The sequence below is a fragment of the Dromaius novaehollandiae genome, chromosome 2 (assembly GCF_036370855.1).
Source record: "Dromaius novaehollandiae isolate bDroNov1 chromosome 2, bDroNov1.hap1, whole genome shotgun sequence".
Taxonomy (NCBI): Eukaryota; Metazoa; Chordata; class Aves; order Casuariiformes; family Dromaiidae; genus Dromaius; species Dromaius novaehollandiae.
In genome coordinates, this window is record NC_088099.1 from 19,526,747 (window position 1) to 19,548,401 (window position 21,655).

The following is a 21,655-nucleotide window of genomic DNA, read 5'->3' on the forward strand; positions in this document are numbered from 1 at the left end:
TGGTATCTATGGTTCACAGTAATCCTTCTGATGGTTTTACATGGGAGAAGTTTAGCTTTCATAAGTAAGGCAATCATTTAGAAAATAAGCCCTATTTGAACAGATGTACACAGAAATCTTTGCCCTGAGGTCCAGTTTTTGCTTGAAAAAGACTGGTGGAACTGTCTAGATGAATATTTTCAGTGAAACCATAATCTAACTCAGATTTCTTCATTAATTTTTTCAGCTAGTCACTTTTACAATTTCTAATGTTCTTAATACAGGTTGAATGACATGGAGCAAACTCTCACGGAGTCTTTTTAGTGTAAGACAATTACGTAGCTACCTAATTTCTAGTAATGGTGACATTTTACAGTGAAGGTTGTCCAAAGCCTGCATATGGGCAGAGACATCGCCAACATCTGACACAGGTACCCAACTCAAAAGTGATCATAGGAAGCTACTTCCAGTGGGTATTCACATCAAAGTTCCTGTTTTAAGAAATACACTACTTTAACAGCTCCAGGTGCATGTTTGTGCTAAGGACTTGTTTTTAAACATAATTAACACCTGGGGTGAGGATTAGGAATGATTTTCCACTGATCTTGAGATGATAATGGTGACTATTTGGTCATACCATGATTCAACCACCACAAGATTTTCCCAGGAAAAATCTCCTTCCTCTTTTCTAGACTTTTCCAATTCTTTCACTTTTCCTTGTTGATCTCAACCTTACACATTCAAATTAAAGGTTTCATATTAAGTCTCTGTTTGCAAAACTGTTCTGCTACCTCTCTCTAAAATTGCACCCTGGATCTGAGATACATTTTTAGCAAAAGCTTCCTGGAACTGATATGCTTCCATGAAATGTTTCTTAAAAAGGCAAAACAAAACAAAACACCACCAAACAGCTAAAATTCCCTCGCTTTCTGAATAGAACACAATGCATGACTTAGCAAGTGCTGAAACTTGAAAATCTACCCACAAGCAGAGCTTACATTTACACTTTGGCCACTGGGTTCCTGTAATGCAAGTAATTTGTTTCAGTTAACCAAATTAGAGTGCTTTTTATTCCCCTCTCAATGACTATATTTTCATGTTGGGTAAAGCATAAAGACAATCTCAAATGCAAAAAGCTAGACAACTGGTCACTGAAATGCCAATGTCAGGTTTTTTAAGGTCATATGATCCAATTGCTCAATGATGTACCAAATTCACCCGAGTCAGTACTTTTTGTAATTTATTTGGATAGATGGGGAGCCTCACACACTAGTCTGCCAATGTGAGGATGGTCCAGAGCTCCTGTACTGCATTTCCCCACAAAAGAGCCCTGCCTCATTTCACCTAGAGGGCCGCTCCAGAGTGCACACATAAAGCATACATATGTCAAAAGACAAAAAATAGCCCCCAGAACATTGATTCTGTATTTGCAAAAAATTCATTTGTTATAAGCATACCTAAACAATAAACAGAGACCCAAAGGGATGACGAAAGTCTCCTTTACGGCTCCTGTAGTAAAATTGTATATGTACTCTGATTTCTGTATGCAGATATATTCAACTCATTCAAATAGCACTATAAAAATCAATACATATAGACAACTTTTCAAGATTGCTTTCAGCAGACACTCCATTGTAATCTAATATAACACCAAAAAAGCTAGAAGTCAATTTTTAGATGCCAATTATGAAGTCATTAAATGGACTGTTTCTAGGTTATTTTAATTAAGAAGTGACTAGAGCCCCTCAATTATCTTATAGTTTAAATGTTTGAAGCTAATGCACATTGCTTGTACGTTGTACAAGCTTCTCGTTTACAAAACAGAAAGCGTAAATATTTTTATAAACTATAAATGACAGTATGAGTTGGCTCACAGTTCTAATGAAGACACAATTTTAGCTTGAGCAAGACATAACTCCTGTGCACAGCAGATGAAAAAGAAAAAGAAAAGCTTACAAAGCTTATAGAAGAAAAGTTCAAAATCTACCTCCCACAAAATATGACAGGAGAACTTCTAAACCACAGATTATAGGATTGGACGGTAAAACATTACTGAATACTTCAGACATGCACACTCTACTCACACTTTATGATGTAAAGTTCCCAACATTATTAGCGAGCAGGAAAAAATGTATCATAGCCTTTTCTCAAGTTTCTTTATGTGGCTCCTGATTCTGCAGTTGCTGAGAGCTCCATAAATTTTGATATGTTTTTTCTTCACAACCTCTTTGTAAGACATCCCCACTTCACTCAATGGGAAATTAATACAGAGGGCCCTTGCTCAAGACCATGTGAGACACTGACAGAGGTCAGTGCAATCAGGTCTCCCACTATCAGTCAATACTCAAACAACTGAAGCATCTTTCTTTTGTTTGGTTCAATACATCTGCGTATGAAGAACAGCCAAGAAAGTAGCTGAAATGGGTATGCTACAGGAAAGATAGAAATGATCTAAAAAAACTGATCTTCAAACAACTTCTGTGTGGACACCTCTTCCTAACGAAGTCTTTTGCACCCTGACCAGCCTTTCCTGACTGAGCTATGTTCCTGGATGGCATGATCACAAGATAACTTGCAGAGACCAAGAACGTAAGGGTTTCCAGCACTTCTCCCACAACAATAAATTAATCTATGTTTCCCTTCTTACCTGCGCTCTAGTAGCAACCATTATCTATGAATTCTGACAATGTAGTTCTCTTTTCTGCTCAAAGGAAAGTGTGGCTTAGAAAGCAACATGGGAATTCAAAACGAACTCAAGTTGCGATTGTGCCTTTATCTCAGACTTTGATACTTAGAAAATGGAGGTCTTAACCTTACAGTTACAGATGCCACAGCTTTTCATAACAGGATTCTTCAGTATTTGGGATAGATATTCTGGCAGAGATGAAAGGCATCCACAAGGATGGAGAAAAGCATAAATGTTCAAATAAGAAATATTACAAGCAAAGAAGAACTATTTTTGCATAAGTGTAGAAAGAGGAAAAAAATGAGAGAAATGGAGGCATCAGAATTCTCCCAAACTGCAATTTTCAAATTTTAGGTTTTAATTTCTTTACTGCAATGAAAAATAGATATTTCAATAACAAAAAATGTAACAAGGAAGCTTTAGGTTTAGGAAAAACAAATTTTAAGAAAGTACATGGAAACAAACAATAATCCAAAGCCTCCACCAACCAGTCTCCACCTATGCTGCCTGCATAATTAAAAGCCTTCTACGGGATGCATAAAAAACAGGGCATTTTAGGATAAAGCCCAGTGGAATTTTCTTCCAGCTGCATGCAGCATTAGCTGAATTTCTTTTTCTCTTTATCAGCTGCCTGTTTTTTTGCATCTGCCTTGCTTGTTGGCATTTATTTTGTTTTTCTGCTAATTTATTTCTCTGGCAAAATGCTGTTCATCTTGTCTACAGTTTGTTTATTTGCTGATTTGTCTGTGTGCTCATTTCCCTTTCAGGGTTTTATTCCTATGTTTACTTATTTGTGTCAGTAAAACTGTCCTTTCTTGTTTTCCCTATCTCACTTAATGGTAACACATTGCTGACACCTAAGTAATACTGCAATTTATTTTGCTTCTAGTTAACTTTTTCATACTTAGCTTAGCCATCTCTTTCATACACTTTCCACATTCTTTAGGTTTGTTTGCTTTTTAATTAACTGACATATTGATTAAAAATAATTATCATTATTAAATAAATATTATAATAAAATAAATATTGTAAGTTGAAGAAGGAAAAATAATGACTGAATTACACATTAGCTTCAGCCTAGCCTCTATCCAAAATCACTGGAATCAAACCAGAAGGAACCAATTAAAAATATGGCATATAGTGTACCAAAGGTCGAGACCAGGTATCTACTGGTCTCTACAATCTTCTTCACCCTGAGCTGGAGCTTCTTCAAGAGTAGCTGCCATCCTCACCAAATTCTGCAATGAACAACAATGTCCATTAAGACATCTCCAACAAACCGAACGCAAGTTGTCAACCATGAGAAAAATGCAAGTGAATTTCCATCTACTCTTTCAGAAGAAGCTATCAAGATGGCCACCTAGCAAAATGCAATATAGTTTTAGGTACATAGTAGCAAATATAAGTAAAGGAGTAGTGTGAGGACATAGGACATAAAGTCCCTCCTTTGATGGTCGTGATAATTTCTGAATCACTGGTATGTAATGTTATGCCTACAAAGAAGAATCAGCATACTAGGACAGGATATTCTATATGTATGATCTATATGTAAATTACTTCAAGATGCATTTATGGAAAAACTGAGCTCAAGTAAAGTAGTGTGGCTTAGGCAGTAGAATAGGAGTCCAGTCGCACAGCTGAGCACATACCCGCATGTTGTACAGACGTAACAGACTGGACTGGGATGCCAGCTCAAGGAGGCAGAGGCTAGAAGTATTCACAGTCACTTCTCTCAGCTGGGATGTAGTTACCAACAGTTGCAAAATGCTACTGACCATTTTGCATTTCTGTGAATAGTCAAATGAGCATTGGTTATTATATTGGTTAAAGTAACCTGTTAAAAGTATTCACAAAGTCAAAAAATATTCAAAAAATCCTTAACAGCTGAGGAGTTAACTATCTCTTCCCTGTGAGATTCAGGATTTGATTGCAACTCTGTACCCAGGTATAGGACTGGCTGATACAGCATGTTTAGTCTATAAACAAGTTGGAGCAGCACTGAAATTGCTTTTGTAGGCTTATCCTTGGCAGCAAAGGCATAATAGTGGGTCAGGCTCCCCCCATGGCAGATTCTTCTGTTTAGCCAAGCAAGATGCGCTGACAGAGGGGAGGCAGAGCCCTGGGCCAAGGGCAGGGAAAGCAAAATCACAATATTGAGGTCCAAAGCAGCCCTGTGAGAAATGCAACCTTGCTCCTGGTAGTAGGGGTGGTCCAAACTCATAGACAGAGACATTTTTCTTATAAATTGTGTTTTCAATACTGAAATCCCAGTTCAGCGTGCAGAGAGATGTTCTGAACTAGGAAGATGAGGAAGGAAAGGCTGGTTCTTTGCTTTAGCTTTCCTATCAAGCAAACATAGCTGTCTCTCTGGAGCAATTCCTTTACAGAATGCCTTCACTCAATGTTTATTACAGAAATACAGCTATTTTTTAACTTCCTCATATATCTTTTGTCATTTAAAAAACAAAAAACCAAAAACCCTTCTACAGAAAGGAAGCCATTTATCATAAGTTTGTGTTGTTCTGGGAAGCAATGAGGACCCCAGTCCAGCTGAGCCAAATGCACCCCAGCAGCACCATCAGCACAGAGCATAACTCCCAGAGCTAATCCAAACCTGAAGGACCACCGAGGTGGTCCTAACACGTTTTGAAACCTGACTGAAGGCTTGCACAGAAAAAGGAAAAATGAAAGAGAGTGCATGCTCAGATGGAATTCATTAGACACTTAAAAAAATACCTTTACTAACAAACAGAAAAAAAGACCCAACATATTATTGCAACATACCGAATGTTGTGTGACCACTTGCCAGTGCATAAACAAAAGTAACATAATCGAGGTGCAGATGCTCAACAGCATGCAAATGTTAAACATGTAGATCCAGTTGATGCCACTAGGAGTTTGATGTCTTTTGTGGGCAAGGGACTAGCATGTAAGAAATGTGGGCCAGAAAACAGCAATCAGATTTGTCTAGAGGAAAATCAGATTTATTAATCCAAAAAAAAAAATCAAAATAGAGATTGAATGAGTAGGTAAAGCTAGAAAGAATGTGAACCCTAGGGGCCACTTTTACAAACAAATATTTATTTGCAAAGTCTTGGGATGGTAAAAATGAACAGAGAAACCTGAGACTTAAAAAACTTTTTAATAGTAAGATCACCACCCTTTATAGTCTCTGGAGTGTATTGGAAAAGGACTTGTCTGGGTGGGTGGCAGAGAAAAAATACTTATCTATCTACAGAATGGGTTCAGATAAACTGAAAGATGAAACAACACCACACAGATAAAGGTGTAGCTAGACAATACACCTATTATCTTATTTACAGGAATATTATTCCCAAAGTTGGATTAAAATGATGTAAGGGAAAATTACCAGAAAAATTCTTCCCACTTAAAACTTCTGTTCTAATCTATTTTATCCAAAGAAAAGTATGTAAGGAAAGTTCCAATTCTTGATATATTCCAGAATATGCCAATTAATGAAATAGGAACCTTACAGACAACTATTCTTCACTCAAAACAATACTGAGATATCCTCTTTTCTTTTCATAGTTCCTATTATCGTGCATGCATTACATCTGATCATTAAACAGTATAAGATGCCATAATGTACATAATAAAATCTAACTAGTCTCATAGAATCACAGACTCTTAGAAATGTTTGTTGGAAGGGTCAAGTCATATACAAGTCCAGCTTCCTGGTCAGGGCAGGACTATTGCCAACAGTAGATCAGGTCAGCCATGGCTTTGTCTCACAGTGTTAAAAATCTCCAAGGACAGAGGTGGCTAACTGCTGGGTAACTGATTCTAGTCCTGCACTACACTCCTAGTGAGAAAGTTCTGTTTACGTCCAGCCTGAACCTCCCAAGACATAATTTGTGATTATTGTCCCTTGTTATATCATCTGCCTTTACCAAGGAGAGTTTGGCTCTGCCAGTGTAACCGTACTTCAAGTAGGCTGCTATTAGATTGCCCTTTAGCCTCCTCTTTGCCATCCTACACAAGCTTAGCTCCCTCGAGGTCTACCTGCAGGTCATAGGCTCCAGTCCCCACAGGAGTAGTCATCCACTGGACTCTCTCCAGTTTACCACACTCTTCTTGAACCGCAGAGCCCCAAACTGGACACAGTATTCCAGAAGCAGCCTCATCAGCACTGAGCACAGGGAAATAATAACTTTTCTCTCTCTGCTGGCCTTGCTCCTGTTGCCAGTATACAGTTTTCTTGAACTGTGGTGAGGGTGCACTGTTGGCCCATATTCAGCCTGATGTCCACTGTAACTTCCCGGCCTTTTTCAGCAGGGCTGCTACTCAGGGCATTTGATGAATAAAAAGGTCAGGCTAAAATAAGGATACATTCTGAGATGCTGTGTAAGAGTAGGTGCCTTTGTTAAGATAATAGTATGAAGGCAATGGGTTTTCATATCACCAATCTCATTCCAAGACCGGTTTTCAGCCAGCAGTTTTTATCTATGTGATTACTGTTTCCAGTTTTGGATGTGAAAGAGCGGGGAGATGGAACTGCATGTGACTGAAGCATAAAAATGGAGTTTCACTCTATATTCTTGGCATTGCCTTCAGCTGCTTCACAGAGGAACTGACCAGAACGAGAGGGCAACAACCCGGGAAAGCTGAAGCAGAGGCTACAAAAGCTGCAGAGCAAGCACACCTAGTACAACTCCCACATATCATTTGAGAAGAACAGGCAAAGCCAGATGACATTCATGTGACAACACTTCAGCGACAAGATTTCGCTGTTACTCTGTTTTTTGGTTTGCTCTTGAGCCTTCCTCCATGGCAGGAACAACTCATCAACCTCACACATGCTATTTGCCAGGTGGGGACCTTCTAGGTAGCAGGTGCTCATTCTTACCTTCTTCAGTCTTACCTTCTCAATCTTACCTTATCTTACCTTACTCTCAGTCCTACCTTCTCTTTCCTCCCTACCAATTGCCTTAGCAGAGTGCTTTTTCTTGACCAGATCTGCAAAAAATACTATTTGTGAAGTGCTGCTCTATGCCTTGGGATTTGCTCAGTCTTCAGTCTATCCATATTATGTAGACTCCATCAGTAGTCTTTGAGATAAATAATCGTTTCTTATCCCCATATCTCACAAAGCAAAAACCATTTCTGTGGCAAATCACATTTAGAAAGGAAAATCCTACATGCCTCTTGAGCACTGCTAGAGGGTCATAAATAAATGCCGAACAACTATTTGCACAAGGGAAATTTAAAAAAAGATGTATCCGGCCAAGTTGCATCAAAGGTAACAAAACAAAAATCTAAAATGATGGATAAACAAGCATAAAAAATACTGCATTTCAATTCTCTGTGCTCCTAAGCAATTCAGGAAATACAGCAACATTAAGTAGCATTGAATTTCTGAATGTCATCACACAAAGTCAGTGATATGAATGTCAAAGTATTTTCAGTGAAGAGAAAAGAGAAGAAATTAAAAGCCAAAATAAAATTAAAGTAATTCTGTATCTACTACATTACGTATTACTGGATTAGCAGAACTGTGGACTTCTGGTAATATTCTAAGAAGAGTGCAGATTTCTCCAGGGCTGCATATCAGTGTGTGTAATACGCAGCACAGTAAACTAGTGAGGGGAAAAGGTGGCGTATTTTGATTTTTTTTTCACTTTTATTAAGCAGTTCTGCCATTTCTGTAGTATAACGAATGACTGAGTGAGGCTGTGATTTAAAGAAGCTTTCCTTTGGCAAAGGTGGCTACCACCAAGATGCAATGCCTTCCAGATAAAAAGGCCTGTAAGACTTGATTAGAAAAAAGTGAAGACAGATTTCCTCTTCGATCCCAACTTTGAATGCAACACATTCATACTTTATAAAGTGTGTGAATTCATTTCACAGCAAGCAAGCAGGTATGGAGGCATGACAGAATGGCAGAGAAGAGAAAGAGAGGTACACAGAGAACAGATAAAGGATTGCACTGTTGTGCTAAGCTGATGTATTCAAAGCAACCAGATAATTCACCTAGCAAAACTACCTCAAAACAAGCAAAACAAGCAGCTTAGCTAAAAGCACATGCAATGTGAGTCTGCTCATTCTTTGGTGCTTCCAGGAGAAATAGCTCTGGAGTGATTCTCTGGCAGATCCCTCCTGTTGTACACGTGCAGATGCACGAGTTGTAATGAGAAGCTAATGGATCACATTCCTAAACATTGCTGAAAACTATTCCTGTTCAAATCTTCGTTTCTTGGTAGAGGTGATTCTTTACGTTTGATTCTATATAGGTGATCAAATGACATATGGGAAAGGAGATTTCATCAAGCTGAAAATATTCAGTCTGAGGTGGAGCTGGTTGAAATGTTTTATTACCAGTTCCTCTTCCTATTAAAATAGGCTTTCCCAGAAAATGCATTTTTGTGGTTATATTTGTATGAATATATTTTTGCTTTGATTTCCATATGTGGGTATTTCTAAAGCCCATAATATCTTTTTCCTGCCTTCCATCCCATACAACTTCTCCCAATTACAAATGCATTGTTATCTTTTCGGTGAAAAAGCTGTGTGAAAAACTGAAGTGCTAATTTTCAGAAATGTAATTTCATTTGAAATTTCCTTTTAAGAAATAGAAAATAAGTTTAAGACTATAATGAAGAGCTCACATAATAGTTTCAGAGATTTGTTTTTTAATCTCGAAGGCTGGACTTCAGTGAGCAAGATGTCTGGCTCCTTTGTTAGAGACAAAAGCGGGACTTGCTAGTTCTCAGTCAGCCTCTGATATCAAGAAGAGCGGAACAGAGTGGGAACTGTCCTCCATTGTGGCAGTTACCTTAATACTCACATTCTGACAAGGACTAGGTGGGCCTGAAGAATGGACATGAATATTATTCCTGTCATCAAATGGAAAGAGTCCTCTGCAGCCTCAGTTATGCACGCTGGAGTGGTGCTGTCTAGAAAACAACTCCACTTCATGAAAGAGTACAAGTGTCAGAACTCCACTTTCTTTCTTTCCCCTCTGAAAGTATTTGTGAAACAGGAAAAGATACCATCTACTCCTTGGCATGAAGAAACCATCTAAGCACAAGAGAGACCCAGGACACACTCCTATCTTACATGAGGCAAAGCAGCAATTTGAGTATAGATAGTCTTCCATATTGCAGAATATGGGACTATTGACTACAACAGAAAAAATGTTTCTAGCATAATAACAATGACAGTCATAAAAGTTTCATCCAAAAGAATCTAAGTGCATAGGCCTTTAATGAGTTAAAAAATTAGATGATCTCTATCTTGGAAGAAGTAGAAAAGTAAACCATCATTTTTTATTTTTGCTATGGTATATTCAGGGACTGATTAGGACTGCTATGCAGAAAAAGGGAACTTTGAATGACTGGAACAAGTACATACTTTCTTTTAATTATTTTTGGTTGACTTAACAAAAATCAAACAACTCATTCATAACTAACTAGATGAAACTCTTTTCACTTCAAGGTAGAAATGGCTGCATCTCTTTTGCAAATTTCTCTATGTCCTGTTCAACCTCTTACCACACTGACACATACTTTCAGTAATTATTCTATTTGAATTAACAGCCTCCTAATAGAATATGGATTGCAAATACAGTAAATTTCATATCAAAGGCAATTTTTTCAAAAATAGACCTACAGTTATATACTGCCACTTATATTGGCAAAACGTCAACATTTTCTGGCATTTGCAGGTTTTCGCAATATTCCTAAACCAAATAATCCTCATATTTTTTCACTTCCCTTTAAAGAATACTTACGCAAAGGTCAATTTTTTTCCTATTAGCAGTTATATTTGAGTCCAAACAGAACATAATTATTACATTTACTTTAAAAAAAATGAGAAAAGCAAAGGTCAAGCAGCTATCAATCATAAACCAATCTCATTAAAAGAAAAAGTGCACAAGAGGTCAGGGAATCAAGAAATCCCCAAATACTTTATTTTTCTATTCATGTGGCCCTTGAACCTTTCTGTTACACAAGTAATGAAACTCATTATCATATATCATGATGAAGACAAAGTGTTCTACATCTTGCAATGAGGATCCTGCTGCATACAAGTTGCACAACAACACCTACAATAAAGATGCTAGAAAACACAGTATTTGTTGGTAAACAACTCTCACAGTGAAAGTGTCGTTAATGTCCATCTTTGTTACAAGACCAGGAATTCCTTCCTTGGGAACATACAGCTTATATGAAGATACCTGGCCCTCACCAAATAGTGATGAATATGTAGATGAAGGAAAATCAGTATGAGGCAAATAATGTCAAAGTTACATTTCAGTTTATTCACATCCTTACGTTTAATTTAAAAGCTGAATATGTAAGACTATGATCATCAAAATTCTGGATCGCTTAAAGTGCCTGTTTCATTAGAATATCCATTCAATTAATGTAGAAATGAAAGGAAGATGCAAAAGTACTATGCTCTCCAGGAATAAAATGCACTTTTATATTGATGGTTATTTTATCAGAAATAGATCACACAAAAAATCGAACTGAATATAAAACCAAATCTCACTAGCAGGAGGAGGGGTTCAGTAAGTATATTACACTGGTTGAGTTCAGAAATAGCTTCAGAACATCTGAACTGAATTTCAACTTTCTTGATCAACATGGCATCAGCTATTATAGAAGATAATAGCACAGTTCACTGAAACAGTCGGTATAAATTGTAAATCAATCATGCAGAAAGAAATGGTTTATGGTAAATTATAAGAGAAAAAACAACCTGATTGCAAAACTCAAGATTCACAATACCTCAGAGGAAAGAAACTGAGAATGATGCAAGAAGAGAAGGGTTTGCATAAACTTGATATAGAGAAAAAAATCCTCATTATTCACATGACTGAGAAGGCAAATGAGCTATACATGCAGATCATTATATTAATTTCAAATCAAACAAAAACTAGTGATTCTGAAGATTTTAAATCCAACTCCAGTTTATTTTATGTATGAGAGCCAAATGGCTAAATTGCTCCAAACTAATTGTTTCCGACTGGCTCTGACAAATGCTGATCCCAAAACTAAAATCATGAGATTTTTCAGCACTTCAAAATTTATTACACTAAGTGATCTCTTATTAAAAAGTTTAGATCATCGATAGTACATTTCATGGGAAATAAAAGCACACTTGTCTTTGAAGAAAACACTGTTAGGTGTAATTTACTTATTATTCTTACTACTCTGCTGCTGAAAACGCCAGTCCCAGGTCAGCCTTAAGTAACTGTAGACCTTGCACAAGGAGCAAATAAAAAAGACAACCCTTCCTCCACAGAGTTACAGTTTAGTATAAGGAACAACAGATGGATAAGGATATATGGGAAGAACCACAAAACAACAGGGCAATATCATTTAGCATGAGAAGCAGTCAATAGTCTCAGCCTATCAGTATTCTACCCATAATCATGCATTTTGTAAGCTTTTGAATTTGAAGACATGATATGGAGAGCAGTGCATGCCCTCATGGAGCCTCTACCAAGCATGAGGAAAGCACGAAGGCAACAAGAAGGTGTTTCTGAAAAATGTAACAAGAGGATGATGGAGGCTGGTCTTGATACTTCTGCATCAAATGAATGGCTCTAGGAGAGAGGGAAAAACTCATGTAGGATCTTGAAAACAAAGAGATATAGCTCACATGCGATGCCAAGCAGATACGTACAATGAAAGGACAACTCAAAATGGCAGGCTAGAAGATTGTTTGCAGCATCATTATGAATGGATGCAAGCAGGACTGGACCGCATTTGCCAAGGCCAGATGAGAGGACATTGCAGTAGTCAAGCCTCAGGTTGAGACAAGAATTTTAGTTCTGTGGACTGGCAGAAACTGAGTATTAAAAGGGAACTCGGAAGGAGTTCAGTAAGACTTAGACATAGCCTTAGGCAGAGCGAGCTCAGGAGTCCAAAATGATGTCAGATAACAAGCAGGTTGCTACAGTAACCAAATAAGAAGTAGCTGGGATGTCTTTAAGGGAAGCAGAAGGAGATTAAGATTTCTTTTCAGGAATATTGATATTGATGAGGAGATGTCAGAGCAAAAAGATTTTATTTCAGACAGAAGGATGCATGGCTGGGACAGAGAAGGCAGAAAGCAATCTGAATGTGTTCACAGCACAAAATCTGAAAGAGAAGCTGGCAATATAATAATGCTTCTTGTGCTCCACAAATATTCAACTTTTGCCCACAGAAATGAAGAAAAGAATGGGAAGAGACATATGTTTTAGTTTGAATGATCTTTGTTTCTACATATTTTACTGCATGCTGTGAGTTCTGAATACTTCCACTACATGATACAGCCCAAAATAATATAAAATGTAGTGCAAAAAGTTTCCCTGAAGATGCTATCATTAAATAAAAAAGTTTCAAAATAAAAAATTATCACTGGTAAAAAACATGTAAGGCTTTTTCTAGGATAAGATTTCCAATACAGTTTTATTTCTGTTGTTTGAAGATTCTCATACTGCATTTCTTTCTAATATTGTTTGCTATTTTTCTCCCAGTTTCTTCATTCAGGCTATTTCTACCTTGCCTTTAAATGAGATTTTCGCGTATTCGTGAATTTATTTTTTAATCTTCAAAAGTGCTTCTCCTTTGTCATCCTGTTTTTCCCTGCCAAAATCAAGTCCAGGCACATGTGAATACAAATCCCAGCTGTTTCAGAAACCAAGTTTTAACCCCCAAACCTCATCCCTGTCTATTGGCCAAACACATTGCTGCTCAGGGAACCACTTATAGAAACTTCTTCCAAAGGCAAGCGGTGCATCAAGTATACGACTGTCACTGTGAAATTTTGCAACAGCTTCCTCTTTGAAAAGTCCCTCCACTATAAATGGGGCTCGCGCTTGGAACAGCTGTTTGGATCCTGTACTAAAAACCTTCCGCTTAGACCCTTAAAATATACAGAAAAGTCTACCTCAGATAGAAGTCTGTTCTTGGAAAGGGAGGCAGGCCAAAGACATCCTGCAAGCCACTAGGGACTTTGCTATTGCTATTGATTGTACAAGGAAAGTTCACAGAAACATACAACTCGAAGACAAATAGCTGGATAAATAAGTAATGTTGCTGTTATTCTGCTGACATGATAGGAAGTTCCCTCCCAGCAAATCCGTAAATGTCCATTCACAAACCCATGTGAAAGTTCAGGTAAATGCGACTGCCCTGAAGTTACTGCATCAAAGAATCAATGGGGAAAGTTTATTATTATGTGAAAGATCATTTGATCTACGCAGTTTCCCTTCAAGGGGCACAAATACAAGAATCATCCAAAACCAAAGATGGAGAGCAACAGACAACCAGAAATTTTAGCAGTTTGCTCAGTCTAGTTTAATTTCTAGCTCCAAAAATGCTTTGGGAAAATTGTTCTATGCTGTAATAGCTCTCATTGTTCAGAAATATATGCTGAAATTCAAGCATTCAATTATCTTTATTCTACATAATTTATTTTAGAAGTGAAATCATAGTGTAATACAATTACATTTAACATATGCCTTCAAGTCTACTACAGCCTTGTCTCTGGTGACAGCTCTTTCCATGCCCAGCATCCTACACTGACAGTGCTCTATTATCAGTTCAGTTGATTTGAACACTAGGTCTCCATGCTGCACAGTTTTGCGTAATATCGGGGTAGCAGAAGAGGACAATGATTCACAGACTGCAAGGTTCTGAATACAAAGACATTAAGGTTCAGAAAGCAAAGGCCAGAAATCAGTCTGAAAGCCAAAGTGGAGCTATGGTGTCATAGTCCACCCATGATCCACATCACCTAGAAGGCAGCACGCTGCCCCATAAACTATGCATGTTTTCTAGCTTGCCCCTATTTCAACTTTGGGGAGACAAAAGCTGGCTTCATATAAAGATACATAAAGAAGGTTGAAGCTTTTGGATCCTTAGAGCTACTGCTGAGTACTCATGAAAGTTATTTTTAAGACCTCACCTTGTCATCAGGGCAGATTCTCCCTAGTGAGTATTGCTACACATCCTGTTTGTGCCTCCTCTTCTCATTATCTCTTCCTCATGAGATTGACTGCAATGAATCAGTCTATTTATTTATATCTAGATTTTTATTTTCTTTGCACTTGAGTTTATGCTGGCGCTTACATTGTCTATAGTGGAACTAGGTTTATTCTTCTCCTCACAAGTACTTAATTCCCCTAAACTTTGTATTAGATTGCAAATACATATAGATGTGAAACATTTTGTGTTTATGAAGTGAATGCCACCACACCCCAGAAATGCAGGGGAGGAGCAATGTTACAGCCAGGGCTATCAGTGCACATTTTCCTTTGGAACTCCAGCAGCCAGTATGTCTTTGCTGATTTTCAACAGCTAACACAGGCTAACAGCCCATGCACTTACTATCTTTTCAATATCACATTCTGCAATTATTTATGTGAGCGTTAGAGAAGTACAGCATCCCTAAAGGCATATCTTAACTAGGCAGAAAAATGGGAAAGGACATTTTACGAGTTCTGTTTTATGAATAAAGAAATGAGAACTCCACTAAAAGCAACAGCAATTTTGAAAACAACATCTTCTGTGTCTTTAAAGCTGCACACCTCAAGACTGCAGTAAAATTCCCTGAGAAATCACAAGAAACTAGGTTCTCACTCAAAGATATGATGAAGAAAAGGGTGTACAAAGCACGGCACAGAATCCGCATGTGCTGAGTGAACTGTCAGGTATGCCCACCAGCACAGCATGTAAGGGCAGCTGCTCCATCTGTGCAAGATCTCTTCCCTCTACAAAGTTTCCACTTCAGCTGAAATGTCAGAAATTGGTGTCTAGGGAGAGAAAAGCAGAATGTGCACCAAAGATGAAAGGCATCCAGGCATAAGCACATCAAGATGCCACTGTAAAGCTAAAGAAGGGAAAGGACTGACTGATTTATATTAGAAAAAAGGTATGTTTGCAAAGCCAGAAAGCTTCAATATTTAAAGATGTATGACACATCAATAGCCTATGATTATCGCACTCTCAATTGCCGCCTGCTATCACAGTTACAGTAAGGGAGAAAAGGAATTCTTGATTTCTCACTATTGGAAAGGGGAACTACAGTATTAATATGCATATTGTCTTTCCATCTCTGTGCAGTTCTGTGCAGTGTTTAAAATTGCATTGTTTTAGGGACTCTCTTAACATTTTTAACTCATATTTAGCAGAATATTTAAATAAGATTACACTGGAGCGAAAACTAAGAAAGTCATCATGAACTCCAACCACTTTAAATACGAATTTAAAAAGTAAGAAAGTAAAAACCATACAAAAACAGATAGTCAGCTGACATTGTAAGTCACAGTTCCACCAGGAGTGCTAAAATAATTTACACCAGCTGATGATTAGCTATATAGTCTTGTTAACTACCTGTTTTTCTTGGCCAGGGTTCTAGTTATATATATGCTTTTTCTCCTCTCATTAAAAGTAGTTGTATTTCCAAGGGTTCTTGAGCACTCACAAAGGGGAAATAAAAAACCAGTAGACTAGAAGGTGGTTTAGTTACACATTTCTAATACTTGGGAGGGGGATATGGTTCTGAATGCGGCAAAGCCCTTCATTTCAACGGGACCTATAGCTGTTCCTTATCATTGTTAATGCCATATGACAACATCATTCTGAATTGCTATGTTGAAGAATCTCTTGTAAACATTGTTTATATTATTTTGAAGAGCTGAAAACAAACTTTTCCAAGTGTGCTTGTTGCTATTAGTTTCACCTTGATATGCTGGATTTATAGATAGAGATGCTGGGCACAGATATCTTAGGAATGCAGAAAGAACTGGATTACTCACTTCTGCTCGTAATTCTCCTTTTCACTCAGAACCTGGCACGCTGCAGTGAAGGAAAAGGAAAAATTATGGAAAAGTAACTTGGCTTTAGCACAAATACTCAGAGACCTTAGGTAGTCCTAAGTTGAATGAGAATTCACAGCAAACAAGTCCCTTCTAAATACACATAGTATGAGTCAAGGCTAATGTCATATTCTTATTTCTGCATCACTGCTGCTGAAGTAGCAATTAGCCTCTTCCACTGTAGGTCTGAGATCATCTTCTCTGCTCTCTTTGCCAACAGTTATTCTTAGCATTTCTTAAGTGCACTTGCAGTTCCTCCAGCAGTTGTATTCTACCTGCTAGCTCCAGGTGTGAGTTGGTATGCCACACTCCAAAGGTCAGTTACTTTCAGCTCCTCTTTTTGATCCCTTTGAAGGCAACCTGATAGCTGGTGAGCTCTTCAGCTTCTTTGCAGGTGATAACCTTCTACTGTTCAGTACTTTTATAAGAACTTACTTGTTTACAAATGCAGCTGGTTTCCGCTCTAAAGCTCTGGTAGATCTTTAGCCCTTGCAATCCTATGTTAGCTTTGAAATAAAAATTTTCTTAAACATTATTTCTTTCTGGTGCTGTATAGCTTTGCTTCCCTTACATTACACTTAATACTGCAGAAGTTTAGTCGCTCTTTGACTTCTCCATTGGTTCATATAACACAACTCACATAGATGAATTCTTCTACTTTGTTGAGGCTTTTTCTTCTAAAATCACTGTTCAGCTTGAGAATATTTGTTTAAACGTCACTGGTTTCTGTCCTTGCCTAACCAGCCACTTTTGTTAGCCTCGTCTCTTATTTTTGGACATGTTTTTAGTAGTAATGCTTGCATTATCCAATCAATAATAATGCCACACCACACAAACATATTTGCTAGTGTTCACCTTGAGCCAATTTATTTTTCAGTTGTTCAGACTAGGAGAATATCTTGCTTCTCTCTATGCAGCCATGAAGATCTGAATCCATAAGGCTGAAAGATGTTCTCGAAGATCAATTCAGGCAGCCTGTCAAAGTCTTTTGAAAATCAAAGAAGAGAAGCCTATTATTTTATACACTGTTCTACAATTGCTAGCATGAATATCCAGTCCAACCAAAGTGTTTTAGAGCCTCAATTCAGCCTGTTCTCTGTTTTGCATCCACTGTCCCTTTATCTCCTTCAGTATCACATTGCGGAAGCCTTTGCCCAGTTCTAGTATTCAGCAAGACCACTCTATCTGGGCATTCAAAGAACACTCTGATATTTCCACTACTGAGGAAAAATCTCCTTTTCCCAAGCTTCATTAAATAACTCCATCAGTGTCATTAAACTGGTGTTGTCAAGTGTTGTTAACATTCTGATGGGATTTGATTGATTTCCATCTCCTGGGTGTTTTTCAGCCTCTTGCAGCTTGTGTTAATGACAAGTTAAGAGCTCCCAACTTTCACTACAGTTTGGCATTAGGGTTGTCTAGAGTAGTTAAAAATTTCTTTGAGATGATCTGCACATCTGTTTTCCCTTCTGTATTAGCTCTGAATTTTCTCCCTTTTCGACTTTGGCACATTTCCTCCATTTACTCTCCTGCTAAATTGCTTGCACTTTCCTGCTATAGCAGCAGCACCTGCTTTCTCTGATACCTTTTTCAGCTGTCTCTATCTTTCCTTACAATACTTTTCATTAGTAGTTTACCTTTTGCTACTCCTTCTGTGCCTTCTTCCAAAATTTTATTAGTCTTACCATTCTGCATTCATCTCTCTGCACAGGGCCACATTTTCTGTCCATGATTTTCTCCAGTTATGACTCTTGCAGTTAAATGACATTGCTGCTGAGCTATGCCTATTTTTCTTAGCCTGTTACTTTCACCTCTGTTTGGCAAAGCCTCAAATGAATTCCTCACTATTGATCTGCGTTTTCTTACAGTATCTGTATGGGAAAGTGCGGAAGAATGTCGAGGAGATAGACGATGGAAGCTAGCCAGACCGTTCTGTGGGAAAAGGAGCATCAACAGGGCATGTTGACCCACAGTCATGTAGTTGAGCCTGTGCCAGGGTGGCGCTGCACCTCGGCTTTGAATCGAGAATAACAATGAGCTCAACATGCTTACTGCGCATGTGTGTAGTACATAAAAACTTCATCTAGTGCCCCCGCCCCCCCCCCCCCCAGTGTTCCTCACCCTGGACCGACGCTCAGCGGTGCCAGGAATCCCCCACTCCATTATTGCCTCGATCGGGAAAACGCCGGGGAACCCCCGTTCAGACGCAGAGTAATAAATGCTCCATATCGACCATCGTATGCCTTGTGTTTGTGTATCCGTCCCTGCTGGGAGTCCAGGCGGTGCCCCCGCCTCACCCTTACAGTATCCTTCTACAGTTCCATTTTGTATTGTTTGCCAATGCTGACTACTGCTTGAAATCACTGCTTCTTAGTTCCTTTTACAGGTTGGCAATGCCAAGATTTTGGTCAGTACCACCCCTGATAGCTTGGCATAATTGCCTCTCGGACAAATGACTTGAATCTTGATTTATGTCTCTGATATTTTGTTTTGCCATCTATCAAATGCTACTGTGTAAGTCTATAGTGTCATATCTCAGGTCACAGCCTGAAGAATTATTAAACGAGAATTATTAAAGAAGGAGAATAGCATACAGTGATCCTCCCTGGTCTATCCTCCCAGTTTCAAACAATCAAACCACTGCCTGAACCAGAAGTTTCACCAAAACCATTGTGTTTAAAAAGTCAACAAAGAAAACATCCATGATATGATACTTCCTAAACCCTCTTTGAGTGGATTTATACTTTGGGCTCCATGGTAATCTGTGGCAATGAGTGCCATAAAGTAATTAAAAGTTGTGTAAAAAAAGACACCTACTTTGTGGGTTTCTTGCCTCTTTTTAACCATTTGATAGATCCATAGAACATCCTCCAGTTTCATATTACGAGGAACAGTAATTATTTGTTCACACTTCACCTTCTCCATGCCATTCATGGTTTTATACCGTATGTGCTGCACTGCCTTTTCTGCCGTCATTTCTCTGTTATCTACAAGAAGTCTATCTCTCTTAGCCCCTGCAGAGCATCATTTTTAAGAGCTTTTGGCAGTGGATCTTTGAAAAAGTACCCTTACCTATATGCTCATAATCCACTTCCATGGAGCTATAAACACATTTGTAGGACATCACGTTCTCACAAGAGTCCATTTCTCAAACTTATCCATGTACCTACTAGTTCTAGTCTTTATCATTGTTTCCATGTATTTATTAGTGCAAGTCAGACTTACTGAGCTTTAGTTCTTCTTACCACTACTGGAAGTCCTTTCAAATGTGGATGCAACATTTCCTATCTTCCATTTCCCCTGTACTGCTATTAACATAAGCAGTGGCTTATGCCACAGTAAATAATACAGTAATTTTGTAGAAGGGTTCTTTTAGAGGTCTTGCGTGAATACTATCTGGATTTGCTGATTTATTACCATTCATTTTGCCAAGATCTTTCACTCATGGAACCACTTTGGCTGGTATTTACCATGTTTCCCTGTAGATTATTGTTATTACATCCTACATTAGTAATAAAGACCATGTCATAAAGGGTAAGTTGTATCTTCACATTTTGTCAATAACACTGTGGAAGCAATTATTGAAAACATCCTCCTTCTCATTGCTGTGTTCTCCTTTTGGAGTGGAGCAGTAGATCCTTACCAACACTTTTAGTAACTGGCTTAGATCTGGCACATATTCTGCGCTGCTGATGAAACTGAAGTCGGTAAGTGACTCTTCCACAGCAGTTTCTGTTATGAGTACTGCTTGGTCTTAATATGTGTAATCACTGCAACCTGAATAGGTGAGCTATTTCTCCCCTTTTCTAAAATACTTCCCATCTGCAACTACTCTTACTGAATGCAGAATTGGGGATGAAGGTTGCTACCTCCATCATGATCTGAAAGATTCCTGTGGTCTGAATTATCATGCTGTCTGAATTACTATGCTCACAATATGATAGTCAAGGTGCCTGAGATGCTTTTTGCCAAGGTGCTTTTAGCTGCCAGACTTAAAATTTTCAGGACTCTGGCTTTTTGAAATTAATTTTTACTAGGAGTCTCCATAAAGTACAAGCAGAGAGCCGTGTTCTCTTCTGCGCAGTCACTTTTACTGGAGCTGTAACTCTGTTTGTCTCCCCAGTTTACTGAGCTTTCAATCAGCAGCTATACCAACATGCCACATAGCTACTTTTCATTCTTTTCACTACTGGGGTCTTTAGATAGCATTTCTTAATTCTGAGCACCCTATTTTGCAGTTGTAAAGACTTTGCAGATTGCTTCCTAATATGGTAGCACTACATAGTTCTTTCTGTTAAAATTCAATATTAAGTTACTCTTGATAAACTATTTGAACTATTTGTAGTCTCATATGTGGAAGGCAATCCAAAAAATGCCCTTCTCCAGCACCTACTTATTACAATAAATATGAGCAGTTTTACATAGTAACTTTAATCACTCACAGATATATTAACCTAATTCAGACCTAATTGAGGTCTGTTCCTCTAACAGTTAGGAATATTCAGAGTGCAGATATTTTGAATATTCCAATAGCTTTTCTTTCATTTTCATGACTTTTCCCTCTTGGTGGAGAGAACACAGGCAGTTACCAGTTTTGTTCATTCACTCCAATTTTCTGCCATTATCCAATGTAACCAGCAGTTTTCTTATGCAAATACTCATTGTTCCTGGTATGTTTGCCCTTCATACAGCTTCACATTTCATGTTAATCACACAAGATCTTTTTCTTTTTAAAATCATGCTGTACCAACAAGATAAAGAACATAAAACGAAATCAAGAAAAACTCAGCTGAATGACATGAAGAGCAATGGAACATTATTTTTCAGTTTCTATTCCTTGAAAATATTGACCATTCAGGAAAAGATTATTAATCACCATACTACTTTTTTGTCTCATTTTTCTTCATCTTTTCCTTATGAGATACATATTTAGAACAAAGTCAAATATCTTCTAAGATAGTCAATTTATAATTAAATCCATCTCTGTCCAACTGAATGAAATGCAATGTCTCAAAGACATCCCTTTTCTGTCTGGAAAAAAAAGAGTATTTGTTTTGTTTCATGTCTGGTTCTCATTTATTCAGATTTGACCATAAATCTCTAAAGGTAATCTGGAAAAAATATAGGCTCATGCTTTTTTACAAAGACTGAAA

The 21,655-nt window shown here is 38.0% G+C and overlaps 1 protein-coding gene across 2 annotated transcripts in view; it reads right to left on the reverse strand.

Moving 5' to 3' along the window:
• Positions 1-21,655, reverse strand: part of GPR158 (G protein-coupled receptor 158) — a 214,474-nt gene that overhangs the window by 88,951 nt on the left and 103,868 nt on the right. The gene's annotated exons all lie outside the window — the stretch shown is intronic.